Source organism: Vulpes lagopus, chromosome 7 (assembly GCF_018345385.1).
Source record: "Vulpes lagopus strain Blue_001 chromosome 7, ASM1834538v1, whole genome shotgun sequence".
NCBI lineage: Eukaryota > Metazoa > Chordata > Mammalia > Carnivora > Canidae > Vulpes > Vulpes lagopus.
The window spans coordinates 113,391,813-113,419,448 of NC_054830.1; positions in this window are offsets into that span (position 1 = coordinate 113,391,813).

Sequence of the window (27,636 nt, forward strand, 5' to 3'; positions counted from 1 at the left end):
TTAGAAATTTATATGTAAGGGAAATAAATTAAGTTTGGGCAGTAATTCAAGCTGCTGAAGAAAAGCTATTTGTAAGCATATCATGTAGGCTTTCAAAGTTAGTAGAAACAAATCTCAGACTTGTTCCAGGGATGAACATTGAAAAAGAGTATTTTCAAGAAAATCTCCCTTTCTATTTTGCTACAAAGAAGTGAAAAATGTGTACGTACTTTGTAATACTTATTGGGAGGTCTGATATTTAACAGAGAAAACCACTCATTCAAGTGGGCCAAATAACCATGGGATTATGAGTTATTCCATATGTTTAAAAGACATTATTATTGATATAATATTAATAATTATTTATATGCAATGACTGAGAAGATATTTTCTACTCATTGACAATTCTGAATAAAATTTATAAAAACTAGATAGTTTAAGATTTATAGGCAGACATGAGAGTTTAAGATTTATAGGCAGGCCATGAGAGGTTGGGTTGTTCCCCATGATAATATAAATACTATAATCCCACTATAGTATCTACAGCCTGATGTTTCTATTTAGCTTTAATTATCTTGCCATCTCATCATCAGCACCTGGGACCATGTTTCTGGAGACCTGAGGAAGGTCCTATTGCTATTTGTTTTCTGATATCCCACCTAGAATATAAGTAGAAAACAGGAAAAAAAAAAAAAAGTAATAACATGTGAAGCACTTGACAAGTTTGAAGGGGAATATAAAGATTAAATAGCCATTTGACATAAGAATTAAAATGATCACTTCGGAAATATCAATAGCTGAAATCAAATAACAAATTCATAGTGTGTATGGCAAATGAAAGATTCGTCTAAACACTATGGTGGACCCTGTCTCTACTTCGTTATTTTGACCATTTGGAAAAAAAACAAAAAAACAAAACCAAGACAAACCAAACAAAAAACAAAAAACAAAAAACCCCTCTACTTTTCTCACTTTTTCTTGCACAAATACCTGGCATAATTAGCAGTCACTTGATTATGTGATTGATTCTCACCATTTTATTTTTGAAATCCTGTTTTTTCATTCTCTGGATTTTAACTTGGTTTTCTTTGTAGAGGATTCTTTTTTGGTGTTAGTTTTCTTCTCACTCAACTGAATGGTAAGTACATTTTGTATCTTTTGGCTCACTATTCTCTGCTATGCTATGCCCTACCAGTACTCTGCAAAGGTGACTGACTTTCCTGGTCTGCTTGGGATTCAGTAGGTGTCCAAGATACTGGACTTTTGCTAAATTTTGGATAGCCTGGAGGCATTGTAAAGGTCTTTGAAAACATGAGATCAAACCAGAGAAATTAAGGTGTTGTTAAAAACTTGGGCCTGCTTAGCTGTGTTCATCTGTCGGCCCATTTCTGACATAAGAATATCATCTAAGTTTTAGGATATTTCTAAGTGAAAACATCGAGGTTTAAGATTTTGCCAACCTAAGCACAATGAGAAATGTGAGGAGGGAAAAATGTTCCGTTTAGAAGTGGAAACTGCCTGACGTGAGCTGGTAGCCTCAGTACTTTATTAAATACACACTAGTTTGAAACCTTAAATGCATGGTTTTCAAATTGTTTCAGAGGCTTACTGAATTCAGCCAAAACTTTCTTCATAGTCAGTGATCCTCTCTACTTGCTATCCTCCCCAGGATTTTTTGCATTTTATTTAAATTTATTTAAGTTTCACTGTATTTATAATTTATTAGAGTTAATTTCACATCTCTCAAGGATCAGATCATATAGCCTGAGATCGAGGAACTAACTGATAGATCTTTGATACATCTCTAAGCTTGTTCTTAATTTTTATGAAACCATTTTCTCTCTAAATTCAATGACTCCACCCTTTCTCATTTTCCATTTAATTTTCAAATATATCCTTCTAACAGCCCTTCATTGGAATCTAACAGCCACGTCAGTGTTGGGATTTCCCAACTCTCTCTTCCTCCTCCCTTTCCTTTTTTTTTCTTTCCTTTTACTACTGTTCTTTTCCCTTCCCTGCTCTTCTTTGTTCTTCTTTTGCTACTCTATGATGAGCTGAGATCATACTTAGGAGATGATCTCATCTACTCTCATGGTTTCATTTCCATCTAAACACCTTGTGACTCCTAAGTTTGTAACACTAGTCTATATAGCTAGATGGGCATTGACCATATGTGACCAAACTCATGTGTTCTTCAATATCAACACATAAAAAACAGCTCATCACTATTCAACTAGCCCTTATTCCAAGTGGCTCTTCTTCCTGACTTGCTTTTTCAGAGCATAGCACCTCTTTTTCTCTGTCAAATAAATATTATTATTTATTATTTCAAATTCATATTTCCAGTCTGGACTTCCTCTGAATTCCAGGCTCATGTATCCAATTGCCTAGTTAACATCTCCATCCAGACATAGGTGACTTAAATTTAAAATGCTCAACTCTGAACACTGACATCTCTACATTCAACATGGTCTTTTCCGTGTCAGCAAGCAGTAAATCCATTCAACTACTTTCTCAGGCTAAAATACTTAGAGCCATCCTTGATTCTTTTCTTTCCATTTTACATCCCTAAAATCAAATCTCATTGGCCTTGCTCTTAAGAATATAACCAGAATCCAACAATTTCTTACCACCGTGATCCTTAGCCCAGCCTAGGACACTATATCTACAATATGGAATACTGCAGTGACCTTTACCTCATCTTCCTGCTCCCCTATACTTTATTCCCCAAAAATATAAATGAAAACCTAACTACATGAGATTAAAAGAGCTCAGATTTAACACAGGGAAGATGGAAATGAAAATAATGACAGTTTACTGCCTTTGGTTCAGGTCATGATTTCAGAGTCCTGGGATGAAGTCCAATGTTGGGCTCCCTGCTCAGTGAGAGGAGACTGCTTCTCCTTCTCCCTACCTGCCCCTCCTCCACTCCTACTCTCTCTCTCAAATAAATAAAATCTTTAAAAAGACAAAAGAAAAACAAAAGAATGACATTTTAGTTTATTTGGGAGAACTTGAAATAGAAATGTAACCTGACCTCTAATAGTTTTTGTCCTATAGCTCGGGTATGCATTTTGTCTAATTAGTTGTACAAACAGGAAACTAAATTTTGGATGAGGGATCCCTGGGTGGCGCAGCAGTTTGGCGCCTGCCTTTGGCCCAGGGCGTGATCCTGGAGACCCAGGATCGAATCCCACGTCGGGCTCCCGGTGCATGGAGCCTGCTTCTCCCTCTGCCTGTGTCTCTGCCTCTCTCTCACTCTCTGTGTGACTATCATAAATAATAAATTTAAAAAAATCTAAATTTTGGATGATTTTAGAAATTTATATGTATTATATTATTTGAGAATTGCTTACCAATGCTGCTGCTACAATTGGCCTCAGATTTTGATGGTAACAAAAAAAAAAAGTCTTCCAAATTTCTCTCTGAATAGTTCCTTCTAGGCCATGGCTAATCTGATTATAAACAGACCCTCTCATGTGGGATAACAGGCTCCCTTACAGACATTAAACCATGAAAATGTTCTGGCTTAATTCACACTTCAGATTATCACATTCTTATAACTACTAATAAACTATGAAGACTGTCAGTCTTTCATATGGCTTAGTAATTGTCTTGAATTCATGAACAATTACCAACCCTAAATAATGCACAAGCAAACATTTTAAAATAATTTGGAAATACCTGAATGGTAGAGTTCTCCTCTTTAGGAGCTAAGCATTTCAGTGGGTATCAATAACTTCCTTAATGAATTGACTATGCATCCACTCATGTACATATTCAGTATCTAGCTCATTAAGTATCCAGCTCATTAACATCTATTGGTATCCTAAATACATTATGCTAGGCATTACTCAGTTCCTTTCCTCCAGTTTACTCTTAAACCACCATCAGAAGTATTTTACCTAACTCCAAATTTGATTATATAAATCCCAACCTAAACAAAATAAAACTCACAAAAAGAACCCACAACAGCAAAACAACCAAAAACAAAAAATCTTCATTAGTTCACTACTGACATTAGGAAAAAAAATCTAATGCATTATTATGACATAAAAGATCTATCGCCTGGGGCACCTGAATGGCTCAGTTGGTTGGTTAAGTGTCTGACTCTTGATTTCCACTCAGGTCATGATCTCAGGGTCCTGAGATTCAGGCCTGTGTCCTGCTCCGTGCTCAGCAGGGAATCTGCTGGATATTCTCTCCCTCTCCCTCTGCCCTTCTTCCTGCTTGGGTACACATGTGCGCTCTCTCTCTCTCTCTCTCTCTGATAAATAAATAAATATTTTAAAAAAGATCTATTCTTTGCAATTTAAATTCCATATATATACTAAGATCTTCACCAGTACCAGCAAATTACATGTTCTTTTTTGTGATCTCTATCACTATAAACATTGTTACTTTTGCCTAGAAATTTCTTACGCCTTTTTACCTTTTCTTTAGAAAGCTCTTAGTTCACCTCAAGTCCCTTGTCCAGATACAATCTCCTTGTCACAGTGCTCTGCTTAGTACATATTCATGCTGCTATTTGAGCTCTATGCATGCTACTTTGCATTTTATGTTCAAGTGATAAAAGCGAGAAGTAAGCATGGGGGAAGGGAAAGGAGATAAGGATAGAGGGAAAGAATATAGTGGGAAAGAGAGGAGAGAAAGAAAAGGAAAAAATAAGATAAAAAAAATAAGGCAATAAGACCTTCATATGAATCTGGTTGTCTAAAAAGATTACAGTCCCGTATCATCCATCTTAAAGTAGAGTATACACAGTGTCATGTGTGAAGAGAATGAAAATCCACAGGATTGATTTGTTACTGGTCCCTGGAATGTCAATTTTCCTTGAAGGCTAAATTAAAATATTTTAAAAGTAATCATACCCCTATATATCACACAGGTGAATGTCAAATGTGAACAAATGGTTATAATATTCAAATTGGTTTTATGCCTACCCACAGTTTTTCAAGCTAAGTTCACTGTCCTCTCTCAACCTTGGCTGGTGTGTTTACCCTCTTCCTCTTATAGGGATAGCTGCCTTTAGGTGATTGCAAACAAGGATTTATTTTACTTTACCATTAAACCTGACTTATTCATAAATTTTAAAAGGTGTAAAATATGAAAAGAGAAATGAAAGCATATGGGACAGGAGAGGAATAAAGTTACTCTGAGTTAACTAGAGAAGTGTTGATGAACTGCATTTGAATTTTTTTTTAAAAGGTGAGAAGATCTTTTGAGAAGCAGCCTCCAGTATGGGCTTATGGATGCCAGAAATTTATTGGGGGAAATAAGAAAGAAAAAGAAAGAAAGAAAGAAAGAAAGAAAGAAAGAAAGAAAGAAAGAAAATGCAAGAGTTAGAGAGCTTCAGACCATGTTGCAGTCTTGTTCCTTTAGAAGGATTAAGTAATGAGTTTCACATGACAGCACTGTTCTGAGAAAGGCTCAGGCAGGATGGGGGTGCCTGAACCAAAGTTGTTAGTTTGAGGAATACTGCATAGGGCAGAAAAGGGCCAGTACTCATAACCTGCTATCCTCAGTCACTGGCTGGGAATAGTTCAGGGAAGTGTGGCCTTAGCATTTACAGGGCTGGCTCCTGCAGGTTTTCAAAGTCAGCTGGCAACAGCAGTTTCTCTTAAAGAGATCTGAATGACACATCTCTATGGCTGCCCTACGGAGTAAAGGTGATCAGGAATATAGAGAAATTGCAAGATGTCTATGACAAATGGCAAGATCAAATTGTGTGGAATATAGTATATGTAAAAAGTAGTGGTAAAAATAAATTTTAAAAGATAGCCTGAGAGCAAAATTTGAAAAACCTTGACTAATAAAAGGGAGAGTTTAGATTTAATAATCCTTTATAATAATGACCCTGTTACAAGTTTAATTTTTCAAAAGAAAAGTGATGCATCTGATTATCTTGTAGAAGACTACTGCAAATATTCACAATATTGATTTTAGGTAGGAGGGAGACTACAGTTCTAGCTTTATGTCTAAAGCTCAGGGCCTGGAGAGGAAATTTAAACCATCCACTGCAAAGTGAGAGTTAAAGTGTGAAGCTCAACAGCATTGCTTAGAAAGAGCTCAGAGAGAGAAAAATGCAGAAATTGTCCTTGAAGAATATGTGTTTAATTATGAGAAATCATGATTTATGCGTTGAGGAATCCTATTTCCTATCTCATTTTTAAAAACTATAACCTGAATTATTTTTTTAAATCAAGAAAACTTTTGCCTTCTAAATTATAAATTCAAATTTTCATTTAAAATTTTACCTAAGACACACAAGAAAATGATATTTTAGCATAGTCTGAAGTCATTAAATTACAACCACACAAATATACTTCATTTATATTTCATTTCTTCTCTTGAAGGTAATAATGGCATAAATGGACCCCAAAAGACAAGCCATCCAGTGTAACTTCATAAGTGAATTGGCAACATATGCATAAGGATGCATATCTGCAAGGTGCTATTTAAAAATATATATTTTATTTATTTATTCATGACAGACACAGAGAGAGAGAGAGAGAAGAGAGAGAGAGAGAGGCAGAGACACAGGCAGATGGAGAAGCAGGCTCCATGCAGGGAGCCCGACGTGGAACTCGATCCCGGGTCTCCAGGTTCACACCCCAAGCTGAGGGCGGCGCTAAACCACTGAGCAGCGGGGCTACCCTGCAAGGTGCTTTTAATAAAATAAATCATTATCAATTAATGGTATACAAGTACACAACAGGTATACAGAATATCAAGAAAGATGTTGGTGAAGAATAATAGCTTACTCTTTAGTGCTGATTTTCCTCAACACTTATCTATGCCACACATATTTACATACTCAGTACATGACAGTTTCTCCCCACCTCAGCCCTGTCCCTTTGGGTTTGCCACAATTCTTTCTCCTTTTTCTTCACCTTCCCCTTTGCTCATTCCTTTTATTTCTATCTGCCTTTACACAATCTCTGAGTGATACAGATCCATATAACCATATTTCTCATTAAGAAAACACTTATTGGGCAGCCCAGGTGGCTCAGCAGTTTAGCGTTGCCTGCAGCCCAGGGTGTGATCCTGGAAACCTGGGATCGAGTCCCACGTTGGGCTCCCTGCATGGAGCCTGCTTCTCCCTCTGCCTGTGTCTCTGCCTCTCTCTCTCTCATGAATAAATAAATAAATCTTTAAAAAAAGAAAATAAAAGAAAAGAGAAGAAAGAAAAGAAAAGACTTATTGAGGGACCTTTTAGGACAAATTCATTCAGTTTGTAAGCCTTCCTCTCACCTAGTAAATACAAGTTTCTTTTCAGATCTTGGCCAAAATTATGAAATATGGTAGGTAAAACAAACATCTAAAAGGCTTGAGGCTTACAATGAGGTCATAAGCTGCTGACGAGGGCTGAACTGGCCAAACTCCAGACCAAACAGTTGGGGTCTAAGATAAATAACTTTCATCTAGTTGTGAAATGCAGTTCTTACCCACTGAAAGGAGTATTGAGACACCATGTGAAACTGCAGCAGCCTTTTTTGTTGCTGTGGGGTAGAGCCACTTAGAAAAATCTATTTTACTTCCTAGAAAATCAAATCCAGCACTTTCACCTGCAGAGAGGAAGGGTTTCAGAAATAGTTGAACTGAATTCCATGTTTGAATAACGGGAAGCCGATAGTTAATTCCCTGGTTGACTTGAGATGAGCAGTAAAACCCCATTCAATATGCATAGACTGTTGGCCATTGCAGCGAAATGTGATTGCATTAATATTAGAAGCTCAGCTATATGCTTTGAAATGATTGCTGAAATTGTTTTAAAGGTCTTCGTGCTTAAACCAAAATGTTCTTTAGGTACTCTCTTCTTAGTCCAGCTGAGCTGTATGATTAAAAAAGTCAAAGCACTAAGTATGTGGCAGAGAATAAGACATTGTAGATGTAAGGACAGCCTTGGGTTCCCGGGGCCACATACTTTCATTCCGCTGTCACATACACCATGTTATATAACCTCTTCATTACAGGTGAATCACAAATTTAGTCCTGAGATCAGAGCTGAAGATAAACACACACCTTATTTTTTTCCCTTCCTTTAGGAATTTCACTATTCTAAATGATAAGAAACAATGCATTTTTTCTTCCCTCTGAGCAGTTTTTTGAAGACCAAGATGTGTAAGTCATGATGACTCAAAAATCTCATAATTTTTAACAAGCCAAGCACAATATCCTTCTGAAAATTTGATTAGGGAAGTCATCCAGCTATAGAAAAACAGGAAGTGAAATACATTAAAGATTACTAAAATTGTTCATGTTACAAATGTTTTAAAAATTAGTTTCATCAGAAAAGAAGAGAAACCAGATGGACTGCTGAAAAATTAATGTTAGTAGATTCAATTACCCAGAGGTTTCTTCTTTTATTTATTTATTTTTTTATTATTTATTCATGATAGTCATAGAGAGAGGAGAGAGAGGCAGGGACACAGGCAGAGGGAGAGGCGGGCTCCATGCCGGGAGCCTGACGCGGGACTTGATCCCGGGTCTCGATCACGGGATTCCGGGATCGCGCCCTGGGCCAAAGGCAGGTGCTAAACCGCTGAGCCACCCAGGGATCCTCCAGAGGTTTCTTCTAAAGCAAACACAATACATTAAAATTATTGAACTGAAAGAGGAGAAATCAGTGGAAATCAGAGGAAATCTTGTTGAAATCCTATTTGGTAATAAATACCTAGTCAGAAATTGAAACAGTATGATGATTGCAAGTTACTTAGATTTTCAACTAATAATTACAGTCTGAATTTGGGCCGTTTTGCAGGTCACTCATATTGTTCTCACTGGGACTTTCACACAAACTGAAAGCAAGATGGATCAGCCTTCATCTCTTTTTTCCTTGAAACTATGCATTCAGCCCATCAGCAAGTCCTATTCTCCTTAAAATACATTCTGAATTTCCACTTCTCTTCACCTGCATTATTAAAGTTTTTGTGCAAACAACATCTCTAGCTGGGATGCCTGCAATGGCCTCCTGACTGCTATCACCATGTCTCATTGTCCGCTCTAGTTTTATATCTGCAAAGAAGCTGTATTAAAATTAATCAAATCATAGTCCTGATTGGAACTCTTCAGTGAGATGGTTAAGATGAAGTCCATATCTTGTAAGTCCCCACCTACCTCGTTTCTGTCCATCTCCCCAACCACATCCTCTATGATTGTTCCCCTCCCTCACTTTTCTGCAGCTTAAGCTGATCTCCAAGCTGCTCTAGACATGTTAGACCACTCCCCACTCCAGAGCATTCATTCGTACTTGTTCTTATCCCAGACCTTGATTTGCCTTATTTCTTATAATTTAAGTTTCCACACAAATATCACTTCCTCAGACTCCTCCCTCCAGCAGGTAGGATCCCTTTATCCTATTTTAATTTTCTTTCTGGCCCTTATCACCACATTATACTAGTATTGCCTATCCTCCTCTCTGCTATCTCTCTCTCCCATTAGAATACAAACTCCATGATAATAGGGGCCTTATTCCTAGTTGTACTGACAATACTTATGTTAAGGCCAGAAACACAGAGGGTGTTCAATACATGTTAATTCAACAAATTAGAAAATGAATAAATAAATTAAGGCAAGTAGTTATCATTTTTAAATATCTTTTAAACCAGCAAAATGGCATTTCTTACTTTATGAATTTTCAAAGTTCTTACTTTAAAATCATCACCAGGGGCAGCCTAGGTGGCTCAGAGGTTTAGCGCTGCCTTCAGCCCAGGGTGTGATCCTGGAGACCCGGGATGGAGTCCCATGTCCGGCTCCCTGCATGGAGCCTGCTTCTCCCTCTGCCTGGGTCCCTGCCTCTCTCTCTCTCTCTCTCTATCTGTGTCTTTCATGAATAAATAAATAAAATCTTTAAAAAAATAATAAAATAAAATAAAATCATCACAGGAAAATGGGTAATGTGTCAAGTGGTGTAATCTACAATACAAAGTACAAGAATATCAATATGATATATATGAAGGTTCAGGTAAATAAATCAGACTGTACAATTGGAGCCAATTTCTTAATCCATACCTTCTAGCTTGCAGTCGCCTAAAAAATCAGACTAGGCTAGACTGTCCAGTATGCATCTCTTTTTCTTTTTCTTTTTCTTTTTCTTTTTCTTTTTCTTTTTTCTATGAAGTCTCTAAGAGTTTCTGATATGGGGTTTGGTTACTGCTACTATTGCTATTAGTATATTATTATTTCACTGCACACTTTAGCAGTTAAGCACACACAAGACAGACTATGCACACACAAGAGGAGACAGACGCACACACGAAAGGAGATTGGTTTGACTCCTCATTCAAATAACTTGCTAAATGATCTTTTTATAAATTCTTTATTCATAAAATATGAACAGTAATGATTATGATAATATATACATACGTACATATATAGTGTTCTTGTGAGGGTTCAGTGAGCTAATAAATATAAAGCTCTTAGAATAGTTCTTTGCACAAAATGAACATTTAAATATATTAATTTTGAGTTTCTTATTGTATAAACTTTCCTAAACAGAAACTACTACCATGCTGCATAGAAAGAAGACTCCATATTAATGTCTTCATCAAAGGACTTAGATGTGAACAACTTGGGTTCTGCTGTCAATGAGATCAGATAGTCAATGTTTCCACAAATCTTATTAAGTCCACAGAAGTAGTGTGCCTTCAAAACACAGTCACATTTCCAGAGAGTGTATGGCTTTAGGGTAGAGGGTGACAATGATTCTATTTTCTGTAGAGCAGGGGCTGGTTCTTTGCAGAATGCCTCAACATTGCATAATCAATATGACTGAACTGGTTTGCTGTTTCAGTCACACAACTTGTCAAATGGGAAAAAGTGCAGCAAACTAGTAATATTCATAGTTGAGACCTATATCACTTTATCCTTCGTTTCTTATGGCATATGCATACTAATCTTGTGATAATCAATGTAAACAGGCGGGTGTATTTTGGAATGTATCTGAGGGAAAATGAGATTGGCAGTGAAAATAAGAAGATGAAAACAAAAGAGAACAGAAAGACACAGGATATATATTATTCTTAAGTTTTAAAATAATTTTCAAATGTGACACTGGCAGTCCACATAAGGGATTACAAGACATTTGTTTGTTGATTTGGGAGTTTTTAGGGTCCAATAATAGAAATTTTATCCAAAAATAATGTGGCATCAGCAATAAAGTGTACGTGTATAGGTGCACACACACACAGCTGTGGACGTGGTAGGGGTGTTTTTTAAAATTGAACAAACCCTGACTTAGAAAACAGAATTAAGGTTAGGAGCTAAGTTGGTTGAGGTAGCTAGCTTTAGGTATATAACCCAACTTCAGGAGGTTGAGTATGTAAGAAAGGTCATAGCCATTTTTCTTTTTTATCTTTTTTTAAAATCTGACCTCAGTCTGTCTAGGCTGATAGACAATTTTATCTTAGCCATTATTAGTACTCCAGCCCATGCCCTTGCCCAAGGGTGCCCAAAGATCCCAAACATCTTTGCAATAAAGGATGTCTGAGAAGTCACTGCTAGCCCTGGTCTTTAAATAAAAGTCCAGTGGCTCCTAAAATCCTATCCCTAGCTTGTGTTTCAACAGATCAATCATCAGAGTAGATCCCAGGAAGGTTATTCAAATCCATAGAAAAGGCATGAAGACCATGTCATTTTGCCATTTTCAAATTTATCCAGAAGAAACAGGTAATTCCAGTTTTAAACTAATGTAGGCCATAGAAAATTATAGAAAATAATTTTTATTAAGTGACAACAAAAATGCAGCAAAGACAGTTATAAAAAGTCACAAATGGGGACGCCTGGGTGGCTCAGCGGTTGGGCGGCTGCCTTCTGCTTGAGGCATGATCCTGGATTCTGGAGTCTCTGGATCGAGTCCCGCACCGGGCTTCTGCATGGAGCCTGCTTTTCCCTCTGCCTGGGTCTCTGCCTCTCTCCTTCTGTGTCTCTCATCAATAAATAAATAATAACTTAAAAAATTTAAAAAAAGTCACAAATGAAAATAGATGAGAAATTCAAGTAAAAAGAATTCAGTAATATATGAAAATAATAATCTATGACCTATCAGCATTTACTCCAGGAAGTCAAGAATAGTTTAAATATCAGAAATACATCATAATAAAGTCATTAACAAATTAACCAAGAAAATGAATAAAATCCACTCAGTAAGTGCTTTAAGGCATTAGCATAATTCAGGAGTGATTTATAAGAAGATACTTAAGGAAAAGAAAATGAATATCAAATTTGTTAAGGGATATTAGTTTATTTTTAACAACAATATAAACTTTAAATGACAAAATGTTAAACTATTTGAATAAAAAGCAGGAGTAAGACAGACATTTCATTACATTTCAACAATGAATCATAGGTTCAAGTGAATGTAGTAAGAGGAAATCAAGAGTATAAATGCAGAGAAAGAAGAGCTAAAAGATGTCTTTTCATTGCGATATCATTTTATACCTAGAAAAAACAAGAGACTTCAAAAATACTCTATGAGAATTAACAATATATTTGAAAAATATAGCTGGATTCAAGGTACATGTAAAAAGAGTTAATACTTTGTCTTCATACAAACAATATTCTCCTACAAATGGTAATGAGAAAAATTAATTTTCAAGAATGACTTAGAATATAAGAGAATTAGAAAAACATCACTGTACATCACTATATTATTAAAACATCAGAGTTATCTACAGAAAAATAAAAATTTGAGAAAAAATGATAAAAACAAGGTTTAGACAGAGACTTCTTTCACATGCTTAGATAAGTCTTAACTTCTCAAAATTACTAATTCTCTACTGATATTAGTAAAGGAATTTAATGCAATCTCAGAATTCCTATAGGATATTTGGGGGGAGGGGAAACAAGATGGAGCAAATATTTTTATGTTCACATGGAAGACTAAAGGAAATATGAGGAAAAGTAGCTTTTTTCTTAGCACAACTGTTTCTTAGTAGATCTAAGAAGAGAGTTCCTTCTCTGACTTTCACAGATCTACCTTAGCACCAGTTCCCATTAGAACTCTACCACTTTAACAGCATTTAGCGGTGCTACTCATGCAAGCAGCTAGTTAACCACTCAAATCTTTCCCCCCCCTTTTTATAGTAACTGAGCCCCTATACTGTTGAGTGCAGCAGTGTATAACTGCTTTCCTCCCATTTTGGAGTAGCCAATAAGATGAAAAAAGATGTCAGGTGGATTTCTGTAAATCTCTTTAAAAGGGACTGATTCAACCAGGTCAACCAATTTTTTTCTCCTTTCTCTCTCTCTTTTTTGTTTTTGATGCCTGGAATGTAGATGTAATAGGAATGGATATTCAGTTGATATCTTGAAGTAAATTTGATTATTTTAGCTATGCACTAAAAAGATGATAAAGAGAAAGATGCCAGATCCATTTTGTGTGTGCCTACCTTTGCATGTGACCACAGCTATTTTGTGATTTCTGTTAAGTGTAGCCAAATGTAACCTAGCTGATATAGTGCATCTTCAACCAATCTCCATCTTTGTAGGGATTTCCCAAGTGTACATGGAACTGTATCCATTTCCAGCTTACAATACTTTGTAGAATCATTGTTTAGAAGATAAAACTGAAATTCTTCAGACTGCCATTTACTACTTTCTATTATAAGACACCTTTCTTAAGTCTTCAGCTACATCTTTATCCTATCTCCAACCCAGAGCCTTTCCCAACATATAAAATGACGTGTAGACTTCTGAAAAGTCATATGTGATTTTCCAAGTTCCACTTTGAAAGCCTTTCTTGGATGATTTAAGAATCTGTGAGTTCCTTTCTCAACAGCTTTTATTTTCCATTTTCTATTTATTTTTTGGCTCTATTCCAACAAACAGAGGGTGGTTTACTTGAATACAGATGTAAGGTCTTTCTTTTTTCTATCTCCAGGTCCTTTTATGGTAATTGGAAAATACAAGACATGCCATAAATATGTGTTGTGTTATTGATTAGAATTTATGTTAATTAAATTGCCAAGGAAGTTTTCCATTTCCTCATTCTGTCCATCCATGTCTCCTCAGAGAGACCCAGGAAATTCTCCTCCCTATGAGAATGTCTTTTCTTTGCACATTGGGGTAGATAATATTCATTGAGCATTTAGGATGTGCTGGATATGGCGCTGACCAATTAACAAGCCTTTTCTCATAAGCTTTAAAACAACACAATGGGCTAAATTCTATTATTATCCTCTTCACTTTGATTTGGAGAGTCTCTAATTTAGGCAAATAAGTGAAAGGTCCCATGTTACATAGGTAGCCAGTTGTGAAGCAAAGGTGTAAGTCTAGGCAACGACTAGAATTGTATGTTTTGCACAGACTTCTGAGTGTAGGTGCTTATTATTCAGCACTAGAAACAAATGAGGACCAGGTTTGAATCACAGCTCTGCCACTTACCACTTATGTGACCTCAGGGAAACCACTTATATGTATCAGTTCCTTCACTTGTAATATGGAGATGATAGTTACCCCATTCAGTGATTTGCTGTGAGAATTAAATGACTTGTTTGGATTATTCTAACTCACTTTTTCTTGAAATACATGGTCTCTTGTTCATATTTTAAGTCATCTATTTTGAGGAACTTGAGATAAGATGGGACATGTTTGTTGGCTTTTTCAATAAAAAATATTAGTTTTCTTTAATTTTTAGCACTGGATGTTTGAAAAATGCCAGCAAGTCAAGTGATAGTCTTATTGTTCTGTGTTTCAACAGCAGGATGTTGGAGTGAACAATGAAATGGCATCAGCTCCAGCCCTTATGAGGATTAACCAAATCCTCTCATAATTAAATGGGTCAGTTAATTATGTATGTTTAATCAAATGACAGAAATGTTCGTATCTTCAAGGACTTCAGTTTAGCTGATTCCGACTGACTGAACACACATTCCTCATTTTGTTAATCAAAAGTAACAAAAATAGATTGCTTCACCTGAAGTTCATTTCCAGAGAAACCCACTGAAAATTATCCACATTTTCTGACCAAAATATTTAGAATTTTTCTAAGTCAAGATGACGTGCAGAAGGAAAATTCAACGTCTAGGGATGACTAAGAAAAATGATTCCTAGTAATGATGCAAATGTTCAAGAATGGTAGCATTATTCTATGTGTACTGTTACGGAGAAAATCAAGAACTGAACAACACATAAATGAGATTTGTGATGAAAACAAAGTCTTTTGGGGAAATGATGGAGCATCTGTTTGTAAGTACCACTAAGATTAACAGGGTATAATCAGGTTGCAATCTAACAGCCTTCAAAACAGTATTAAAGGTTAACACTCAAGTTTTCTTAAGGAAACCTACAAGAAAAATTTGGATACACTGCTAAAGTGGAGCAATTGTTTAGGAATATAACTGGCAATTTCGTGTGGTAATTTGTGACAATTACCACTACTTTTCAATTCTGAGAATTCTCAGCTGCAGTCTTTTTTAACTTCTTTGCCAGAAACTGAGTGACTGGACCTCAAAATCCATAAATGCAGATCTGTATCCTTCAGGCATGCAGTCCTCTCCCTTTATAATTATGGCATTATTACTTCAATAGAGGAAACAAGAAATTAACAATGATTAGCTCCCAGAGGAAGGAGGATTTGTTAAAATTCTGCACACAGCATGCTTACTTTTCACCTTCAGGGCCCAAGATCTAGACTAAAGCTCTCAAAAACAACCGCCTTTATTGCCATAGTTCCAGGCAAGGTGCTCAGGATCCTTAACCATTCAGGACTTTAAGAACTGTTTTATGACTCATATTTATTTCACTTAAGAAAAAAAGCAAATTTTGGCTACTTCCTTTTACAATCAATACAATCAGCAATGCTGCTTCCATCTTTCAAGTCCCCAACTCCTTCCAGCTTTTTAAGAGAAGGAAATCCTCAAGGATTAACATCTGAGAATTGGCCATGCATTAGCCATGCATGAATTCACTACTGTTCTTTTTTAGCCTTACACTTTTTTTAAAAAAAGATTTTATTTATTTATTCATGAGACACACACACACACAGAGAGAGAGAGAGAGAGAGAGAGAGACAGAGAGACAGAGAGACAGAGAGGCAGAGACACAGGCAGAGGGAGAAGCAGGCTCCATGCAGAGAGCCTGATGCAGGACTCAATCCTGAGCCTCCAGGATCACACCCTGGGCTGAAGGTGGTGCTAAACCACTGAGCCACCCAGGCTGCCCTAGCCTTACACTTCTTTCCATCAATTAAAAAACTCCGAAGGGTTGTATTTTATTTGCCTTTTTGCCTAAAAAACTGCTTCTAAAAAGTTATTTCCAATAGACTCCAATTTTAAACTACTAGCAAGTAAAAAAAGCATTTTCTCTTGTTTTTTAATTGCATACTGAGGATGTTAGCAAGGAGCTTTTCTTAGACTTAGGTAGAGGATCAGAATTTGGGCTTTTCATGATTCAATTTATACTATTCCTAAGGCTGGCTCTGAATGTCACCATTCTTTACACATCTAGAGATACAAATGTGCTATTAGAGTGGCAGAGTGCTTAGATACTACTTTTCCTTTTTTTATTTCTTTTTTCAAAGACTTTATTTACTTATTTGAGAGAGAGAGAGAGAGAGAGCAAGGACAACTGGGTGGAGGAGCAGAGGGAGATGCAGACGCCCTGCTGAGCTGGGAGCCTAACTCGGGGCTCAATCCCAGGACCCTGGGATCATGACCTGAGCCACAGTAGATGCTTAACCAACTGAGCTACACAGGCACCTCTACTCTTCCTCTTTTGATTATTTTTCTTGATTAATAAAATAATATTACATATATAGTTTGTTTTTAATATTTTTTTACTCATGTACCATGGCTGATTGATAACTAAAAACAAAGTGATATTTTGTTCTCTTCTATAATATTTCCCATTGAGAGTTAAACCAAATCTGATATGAAGGTAATATTTGATACATTTGTCAGGTTTAAAGTATTAAATTTTAACCAAGAGCTTTAGAAAGTGAATGTTGCTTAATTTCTCACAGGAAGATTAATGTCATTTGTCCTTTATATTCTCCCTCCCCATTTTACTGCAATCAACTGCTATGAGAGGTGAAGTGAAAATAAATGTTAGTGTGCTACAAACATTCAATAAATGACTTAAGGTAATTTTTTGATGAAAAATGCTAGCAAATCTTATTTCTATTAAGATTACCATCACTTTTTCTCATAATGGAGAATTCAAACACACTAAGAAACAGTCACATGCCAAATCAACAGATAGCTACTGAGCACCTACTTTGTGTGAGACTGTTCAAAGTAAGTGAACAGCCTGTGAGCAAGATGGACAAAAATCCCTGACCTCATGAAACTTACATTCTCATGGTGGAAGCAAACAACACAAAAATATATAAATGAATCATTTATAAAATGTTAGGTTAAAAGTGATAATGAAGAAAATATAAAGCAGGGTAAGGATAGAGAATATGAAGAATCATACATGATGATCACAGAATGCATCTTTGAGGAGGTGACATTTATGTAGAAGCGGAATGAAATGAGTCCTTGAACTAAAAATATCTTTGGAGAAGACTTTTAGGCAAGAAAAACTGTGAGAACAGAGATCTTAAGGCAAAAGCACTTGTGATTTATTTGGCAAAAAGCTGTGGAGCTATTTGGAGAAGTAGCAAGAGGCCAGGTCATGTGAAGAAGCCAAATAAACTATACAAGGAATTAAGATATTGTATGAGTCATGGTATACTGTGAGAGATTTCTGCATGGGATTGACTTATTTTTATTATTCTGCATATTTGTGAAGAATGGGTGTAGAGAGAAGCAGTTTGTTTTAGTTAAATTTGCAATGCAGAGGAGCCCACTGCATCACGTGAATCAGGAGTTCTGGAAAGATGTCACAACTAGAGGATACACTTGGGAGTCATTAGTAAATATTGTATTTAAAGCAACAACAGTAGATAGGTCACCCAACGATCATTCCACCTGACAAGAGTAGGCATCCTTATGCCCTGGGGTTCCCCAACATAGTGGCCAAAAAGAGTCACCTCAAAGTTTACTAGGAACATAAAACTTTAAAGGCAAGTGTTTCAAGAGGTTGCAAGTGGTCAATTTTGTCAAACGCTGCTGAGAGGTCAAGCAAAATGACTGCTAAGATACAACTGGATTTACAATCTACAATTTATTTTTTACAAGATTATTTTTAATGAATAGGGAATGAAGTCTAATAGAACTTAAGTACCTCTCAAATTTTTTTTCATAAACATAATATTCTTATTTGTTTCAAACCTGTTTTTTAAAAAAGTAAAATTTTACACCAATACAGTTTGAAATCCTCCTCTCCCCTTTCTCTGCCTTCTTCCCTAAAGATAATGACTATCCTGCCTTATTTATATTTATCCTATGATTTTGTTTGCAATGATAAAATATTTTTTGTGCTTTTAACAATTATAGTGTGATTATCAAATTACTACCTATCCTTCTGTGTTTTTTAAAGCTTATTTTTAAAATGTATAGATTTTCCATTTTGCTGCATATACACATATATATATCAGTAAACTCAATTACTATAATGTACTCATTATGTATTCTAAATTCTTTATGTATTTCCCAATTGACAGATGTTTTACACTCCTGACTTTTTTGCTATTAAAACTGATGTAATAAACATCCTTGTTTATGTCTTATGTACATGTCGAAGAGCTTCTAGTATACAAACCTAGAGAGGTGATTGCTGATATTTACATCTTCAGTTTTATCTCACATGGTCAATATTTTTCCCCCACGAAACAAGGTAGAAGTGTTTTCATATGTTACATTACTCACTTTGTCTTTGATGTCTCTTAATTACATTCTGTTTTCTCCCTACACGATTTTCTTATATGTATCTTTTACTTTTCTATTATTTTTAGCTAGGTCTAGTTTGTTGCTTTTTTAATCTATCAAGTTTTTAATTTCAATATTTACATTTTAAATTCAAAAAGTTCTCTTTGTTTATTTATATAAGTTGTTTATTTGTTCTATCTTAGAGACAAATTTGTTCTATCTTTTAAATTTTATGTTTTTAGTTCTTTTATTTGTTTAATCATGTGAAATATATTCATTTCATAGCCTCTTTCAGACTTTCCTACTATTTCCACTTCTGGGGGGGCTAATTTTTTGCCTTCTTGCATCTGTTGTCCTTCCTCAGTATGTTTTACTTTCCTGCATGAGATACAGTATCTTATTGTAAATTCATATACCGTAAGAGATGTCTATTCTATGGGAATCTCCTGTGAACTGTGTTACAGGTCTTGGGACTCAATTTCCACTTCTTTTATAATGTACTTTATCTATATTTCTAAGTGCCTATACCAGAACAGGTGGCATCTCCTCCAGTTCAGTCTTCTTTGTTGCTAGGAGTAGCATACTTCATTGCTTTTTTTTTTTTTTTTTTTTACTTCATTGCTTTTTAATTTTACCTTTAAGGAAATCCTATCTATCACTCATTACATTCTTAACTCCATTTTTTATATCATTCTCTATTACTAAATTCACTATGCTTTTATAGCATTTCTAGCTTTTCTGGGTAAGCTTGTGCTGTTTCCTGGGACAAACTGAAAAACAGCGCCTTGAGAATTATATTTCCTGATGTGTATCTACAAAGCATGTGGGTTGCAGAGTTTCTTGGTTGATGGCATTTTAGACCTGTATCTGGAACACTTAGCAAGATAATTTGTTGAAACTGTAGCTGAGTTTTTAGAAAAAAGTCAAATTTAATATTAAAACCTCTGGGTAAGCAACAAAACTATTCTAAAAATACATACTAAGTATCTGTTAACTTTTAAAACATAGTAGCTGAGTTTTTAGAAAAGAGTCAAATTTAATATTAAAACCTCTGGGTAAGCAACAAAACTATTCTAAAAATACATGCTAAGTATCTGTTAACTTTTAAAACATAGTATTGAGTCTATTCTCTTTTCCTGGCAGGCCATGGAGGTTAGCAATGAGTTATGTCATCCTGATTGTGGGGTGCTTTACATTACCAGCAACTGACTAACTGTCCATGGAAATGACAAAATATCTTCACCAGTCAGGCTTCTCTCTTTGTCCATTCTATTGTTAAAAGATGTCTTACTTATGAGGTAACTATAGCATTAGACTTCAGGTTTTTGCTAAACAGAACAAAAAACATTATTTTCTTGCTTTGATTAATAACAGCAACAAAACTCCCCCAAGAATTGCATATGTACCAGTAAACAGCAACACTGGGCTATTGCTTGGAAGATACCAGGTTACTACCAATCATTGCTAAACACAATAAAGTAGCTAAAAACTCTCGGATCTCCACTCTCCTGAATATGTTTTCTGCATATTTCAGTTTGTCAACTCAGCCTAAGTGAGAAAAAAATCTTTTAAGTTTTCTGTTCAATGACTAACTTCCTGGTACACATTCTGTGCCATCTTAGCTTTGAAATTTTCTACTTTAAAATAAACGTTCTCTCAATGCCAAATAAGACATCTAAGTTCTTTGCTCTTTGCTACTCAAATTCAAGCAAATCTTAAAAAAAAAAAAATACAGTGGAGTTCAGATCGTTCCCTAAGGACTGTTTCAAGGACAATGAAAAAAAAAAAAGATTGATATGACACCCCTGCACGATGTCCAAAAGTTACCCAGAGCCAGGACTTAATGGCTTCATAAACAGTCAGTATGAGTAATGCTGTTGGTGAAGAAATTTTACTGAAATAATTATTTGGGCAAACAGAGCAATTCCTCTTCAACATGGCACCACTCTATCATTCTCTAAAGAAAGATAGTGTGAGAGGCACATGCACAGGTAATTTTCCAAACCAAAAGAAATAAGAAAGATTTCTTTCCAGATAAACATGGTAGCTATTGTAGGAAGTAAGTAAATATTAAATAATTCAATAAATTGTATTCTCAATTTTAGGGGGAGGCCATTACTTCCGTCAATGTGGTGTTATATAGTAAGGCTTTACAGTGGTTTTCAAGGCTGAGTTAAAATTCTGAGCTCAGCCAAAAAAATAAAAATTAAATCAAACTGCAAGAGTAAGCCAAGAGAGTACTGGCTCCAAAATGGTAAGAAAAAGGTTTATAAATGATTCTCTTTTTCTTGTTGTTCCTGTCTCTGATTAGAAGCAGTAAATAAGAAGCACTTATTGAAGGCGCATGAGGAAATCCTATTTGTAATAAATATCAAACGTGACAAATATGTTATTTGTTAATTTTCACAATAATTAGTCTAAATCGATTTATACCTTGCTTGGCTATTTGTTAGTTTTCACAATAATCAGGTTAAATCAGTTTATACCTTGTTTGGCTATTGCACAAACCTTGTACAGTCACTTCTAGCCTGAAATCACTGATCCTGGGGATTCCTGAGACACAACAATGGACAAAACACATCTGGAAAGGTGGGTAGAAAAGAATATACCATTAATTGTCAAATGAGGTATACAGTAATCTCTTTGTGACTTTTTCCAGTGGCAATTACAGAAACTATGTCCAGTACAATCCATGAGAAACTGTCTTTCAGGACACGCTACAACAATGCCCCATTAAAACTCACCTAAAGTCTATATTCAATTTTTATCAGGTTTTAGGTATAATAACATTACATTTGCATAATGATTTATGCTATATGAAATGCTTTCTTATCTATTATCTCTTAATTGTATATTACACACAACCAAGAGTTCAAAATAAATCTGGGGAACAATAAAACCGATACTACTATTTGTTAATTTTATCCATATCCTGGATTTATGGAACAGAGTGTGTTAGTGACATAACACTGTAGGGAATTAAATGCACCAGAAATGAAACTCACAAGCTTCATGATGACTAGAAGATAGGTTAGTCGTAAATAGAAGAGGTCCTGTAGGAAAAACTAGCTAGGGTGAAATTATAAAGGAGGTATACAAGTCTATTCAAGCTATTATAATAAGAATACCATATACTGAGTTGCTTAAACAACAAAAATGTATTTATTCCTCAGAGTCCTGGAGCCTAGGAAGTCTAAAACCAAGGCACCAGCAGATGCAGTGTCTGGTAAGAGCTAGCTTTCAGGTTGCAGACAGCTGTCTTCTCTCTGTGTCGTCAAATGGTGAAAGGGATGAAGGAGTCCTCCAAGTCTCTTCCCATTCAATGAATGCTTTCATGAAGAGCCCTACTTCCCATTACCATCAACACTGAGAGTTAGAATTTCAACATATAAATTTTAGGGGGACATAAGCATTCTATCTTTAACAGGAGGCAAAGATTTTTTTTAAAGAGGGCAAATATTATTTCCTACAATTTTACCCTCTTTTATCCTTCAGGGTAGAAGCTCTAGAATCTCTGTCCATCTTCTCTAATATGTCTCTAAAATTTCTAAAAAATACTTTGGTAAATGGGATAATGTCCTGCCCCCAGGATGTCCAGGCCCTCATCCCCAGAGCCTGTGAATATTTTGCCTTACTTGGCAAAACAAACTTTGCAAATATGATTAAGGTTATGAATCTTCAGTTGGGGAAATTAGTCTGACTGCCCAGGGGTCCTACTGAATCATAGGAGTCCTTAAAAGCCCAGAACTCTTCCCAGCTGTGTAACAGATGAAGGATCAGAGCAATGTAGTATTGCTACAATGTAGTATTGCTGGCTTTGAGGATGGGGAAGTGAGGAAGGAGAGGAGGAGTGTGAACCAAGGAACACATGTAGTCTCCAAAAGCTTGAAAAGGCAAGAAAATGGATTCCTCCTAGAGGCATCAGAAAGCATTGCTGCCCTCACCTTAGCCCAGTGAGACCCATGTCTGACTTCTGACCTAGAGATCATATGATAATAAATTTGTATTGTTTTAAACTAAGTGTATAGTTACTTTGTTATAGAAGCTAAAGAAAACTTAGATAAATACTAAGGGTGAAATAACAAAAACTCCTATCAATAAATATGAATTAATTCCATTCTGTTGTTTATAAATTATGACTCAGATTGTTCAGAGTGGAAAAATTGGCCACACAAAAAAAGAAACTTACTTTATGATAGTTATCAACATTTTAAAGTTTTGGCATATGGATGAAAAAAAAACTGCTGGAACACAACAGAGAATAACAGGCTATTTAAGTTATATAACGTATTGTAAGGAAACAATTTTTCTCATTTCTTAAATGGGAGAAAACTAACTGAAGGATTTTTAAAACAGAGTCTTATTTCTCTTCCATTTCTGAACTCTGAAAGGTCAAAGAGGAGCTATAAGCAGGTACTGGAATTTTAAATCTATTATTTGATTTCTTTATTCATTTATTCATTTGTTCAATCATTCAATAAACATTTGTTGACTGCTCTATCTTTGCCAAGCATTGTGCAAGAAGTGGAAGCATAAATACAATATGTTACAATATCTTCTCGCATGGAGGCTTAATTTCATTGAGAGATTTCCTGGGATGAGGAATGATAGGCTGAAATGCTCAATTAGGGTCTTTGTTAAAGCAGAGTTTGGAGCAAAGTAGTTCATACTAGTTGAGAATAATGGGGTTGGTTGGAATAACTGAAGTTACCTTTAGCTCTGCAAGGGAAGATACCTGATCTGAAGAGGAAGTGAGAACAACATACTGAAATTATGGAGAAAATCTTGGATATTCAAATTTAAGTAAGATAGCTCAAATTTTTCTCTTAGGCAGAATTTACATGAGCACTTTAGTTAGTAGTTGAATTTAGGGAGGAAATAAGGCTGATAACTAGTCTAATGCATATATTTCTTTAAATCTTATTTTATATTTATTTATATTTTATAGATATATTGTATACTCAAATGTGCATCTTGCTATAATAAAGAACTGCATTCTTAAGAATCATGAAGATCTTATACTTCTTTCAAGTTCCCACTCTTGAAGAATCTTTCCACATATATAGAGTCATATATCTATCAAAAGGTTACCTGAGCTGCAGACACAGAACCAGTGAAAGAAAGGGTCAACCTTCAAGGGCTTATGTGAGACAATAATGGGAAATAATCAAAGAAATAGCATAAAGAAGTATGTCTATATTTTAAAACAGGAAAGGACTAATACTAATGAATCCTTTAGTGGAGATTTACAAAAATAACAATTTTCATACTTTTGAGCCATAGGAAATAATACTTATTTCTTTAGAATGCAAAATAATATTGTTGTGTAGAATAAGGAAACAGATGGGGGAGAGGAATATAAGAAATATGCCTACATATAAGGAAACAGACCCTGAGCAGATGAATAATCAAAATTGTTTAAAAAAATTGACCCTGGTTTTCTCTTTCTCTTTTTTTTTTTTTTTTTTTTTGCTTTTCATTTCTACACCTACATTTTTACTTTTATTTTAAAATGGACTAAGTAGAGTTATTGAATTCTAGAAAGGAAGTCAGGCCTCTCTTTCCATATTCATTTTTTCCTTTTCTTGTCTTTTGCCAAGTTGGGGAAATTTTTAACTTTATTTTTTCTTAATTTGATAGCATTATTAAGAGTTTCTGTTATATAAGCTCCTCCTGGAGAAATCCTTGCTAGTGGGGAGTCTGCTTCTCTCTACCTCTGCCCCTCCCCTCTGCTCATGCTTTCTCTCTCAAATAAATAAATAAAATCTTTAAAAAAAAAAAAAAGAGTTTCTGTTATACAAGTTTATTTTCCCATCACTGGCATCCAAACATTTTTAAATTGTTGTGTTTTACAAATAACATGCTATTATGTAAACTGAAAATAGCAATGCCCTCAAGATACTGCATGTGTTACTGGCCCCATGCATGTGCCTCATTCCTACAAGGAAAGATTCTATTTCCCAATCTCCTCATCCTTATTCAAATCTCTCACTTTCCAGAAACAGAAAGTTTTCATTCTATATGATTAGTATATTGTTCCTTTTACCTATTTTCCAATTATACAAATAGTTAACACATGTATTAAAGAATCCTATTAACATTATAATCCATTCAGAAATGAACTGCAAAAAAATTCTAATACTCTTTCACATATCTCGTTATCTGTCTTCCTATTGTGAGATCTGTGTTTAATTTTTCATTGTTAGAATGCTGTCTGAAACATTTTTCTCAGATAAATAATTTTTCTGGTAGACCTGCTAAATTCTTTCATGAGCCAAATGTTCCTCTTTTATTTGACAGATAAATTATATCTCAGCTGGATATAGGTTTCTTAAAACAAAATCCTTAGGTCTCAATAATCTGTAGCTACTAACTCAGTATCTTCACATCCCTGAGGCAGATGTAAATTTTAAAGCTTAAATGGGCTTTTGAAAAAGTGTTTCTATTGGGATGCTTGTAAAATTTTCTACTTATCCTTGAAATTCAGAAATTTAATCACAGTATATCTAAATGCATGTTACCTCATTCTTTCTTCATCTTCTTTTTCTTCTCTCTTTTCTCCACTGAAACTTTTGGCAAGCAGTGATTTCCTCATTCTTTAAAGTCTGTGTTTTGATGCCACCTTTCAGTTTTCTTAACTTTTTTCATGTTATTTCTTCTCAATATTCTCTAAGACTCCATCTTAACCTACTCCTTCTTGCATGCATTCTTCCTGGTTGATTGTTTGACTCTTTGGTGTCTACTATCCCCTAGGAGTTCAAGAACGCTTTTATGTGTCTTTACTCCTGATGTCACATATGCAACTGCTTTCTAGTCTTTCCCTCTTTAGTTATACACTGAATCAAAACTCAGTATGTCGAAAACTAACTCCCCTTAATCCTTCAAAACTGAGCCCTATCCTACACTGGTTTCTTTCATTTTTTAAATCTTTTTCCCCTGTATATCCTTTCTTCCATTTTACTTTGAAGTAATTTTAGCTTTACAAAAATGTTGCAAAAATAATAAGAGTTCATGTATATTCTTTACCCAGCTTTCCTAAATGTTAGCATTTTATGTAACTGTATATAACCTTATATAACTCTCAACACTAAAAAAATTAAATTGAAGTGGTGTTTGCTAAATGGTAATTTTTCTATTTCCTTCATTATTTCAACATTTACTGAAATTATATATTGAGGAAGAACTGTCCCTTCTTCTCCATTCATATATCATTTATCTATATCAGTATAGATTATGAGTAATTATTTTATTTCATGGGCTAGAACTCATCACTATTGTTATTCATTTCATCTTGTCCCAGATTTGGTCAATGGAAACCTCTTCAAATTAGCTTCTACGTTCTTTTTTTTTTTAAGATTTTGTTTTTAAGTTATCTCTACACTCAATGTGGGGCTTGAACTCATGACCCCAAGATTAAAGGTCACGTGCTACCGACTGCGTCAGCAGTCACCCTGGCTTCTGTGTTCTTTTGACATAACTCCTATAACATTTTAAATGTTTCCTTACTTTCTGATCCCACAAGACATTACAGTTTCCCTGCTCTAGCCCTGGATTCAACTATTACTCTAAAAACCCTTGGTTGCTTTTATTGGGGAATGGTATTAATAACAGGTATAAACAATACATGTGTGCTAGTTGTATATATTACCACTACAATATCAGTGCCTCTTGGCTCTCATTAGCAGGAAAAGCCAGGAAAAATATGCACTGATCACACATACACACAATACATAAACACATACACATATACCTATATATCTATACCTGTCCATATATTAAAATCCTTGAGTTCAGATCAGTAGCTCCAATTGCAATACAGTGTTTATTTTAGCCTTTCCTTTTTCCTACTTTGCAACTTCTTTCTCTATTAGTGAAAGACCTGGCTCTCATTATTCACAAAATATTTACTTGTTTTCCCATTCTTAGAATAAACATAAAGTTGATTCAGAATTGAATTGTTAATACGTAACTCTGTGAGGAACAAACTTACTAAATAGTATATGATATTCATCCATATACATGATTTTTAATCAACTGTACAGTTTGATCAAAACCGGAGATTTTAGTCATCCTGAAATCATTTGGCTGTCTTTCTCCTTACCTCAGCCCGTGTGGATCTATTATTCGTTTGTTATAGAGTTAGAATTATTGGTTACTCTTTGTGTCTTATCCCTTCCCATCCTCCTCCCCAACTGCTACATACACACCAGGTTGAACTGACTGATGGATTTATTGATTGATACGTTAATTGTTACCATGGTACTAACAATGAGACAGATACAAAAAAGCATATAATGAAGAAATGTTGCTCCTCCTTTATAACTTCTAGCTCATTCCTATTTTCCCATTCTTTCTACTCCATCCTTAAAGGGTATGGAATATTTTCTCACATGTCGTCAAGGTGCTGAATAAAAAAGATTACAAAAATTTGGCTCTAGGACCATAAATCTATGTGAAAAATTCCTACCTCAAAGAATTGTTATCAACATGTGTATATAAAGATACTTTTATTTTTCTAGCATATTAACTGAAAAAAATTCTTATCTTAATTATATTCCTATAGTTATTTACTTTAACATTTTTATGGAGTAATACCTACCACTTAGTTAGTACTTGTATCTCTTTATATATATACATATATATACCTCTTAGCAGTTCTGCTTCTCTGGGGAACAGTGAGTAAAAAAGGTTCTTATTTGCACTTCATTAACTCCATTCCATTTAAAAAACACATTATACTAACATTTCTTATGTGCTTACAATATAATGTGCTAAGTATTTTATGTATTTCTTCACATTTAATTCTCACAATTATCTTTGGTACTACTTACTATTATGACAATTTCACAGAGAGGGAAACCAAGTCTAAGAGAGGTCAATAACTTGTTTAGAATAACAACTT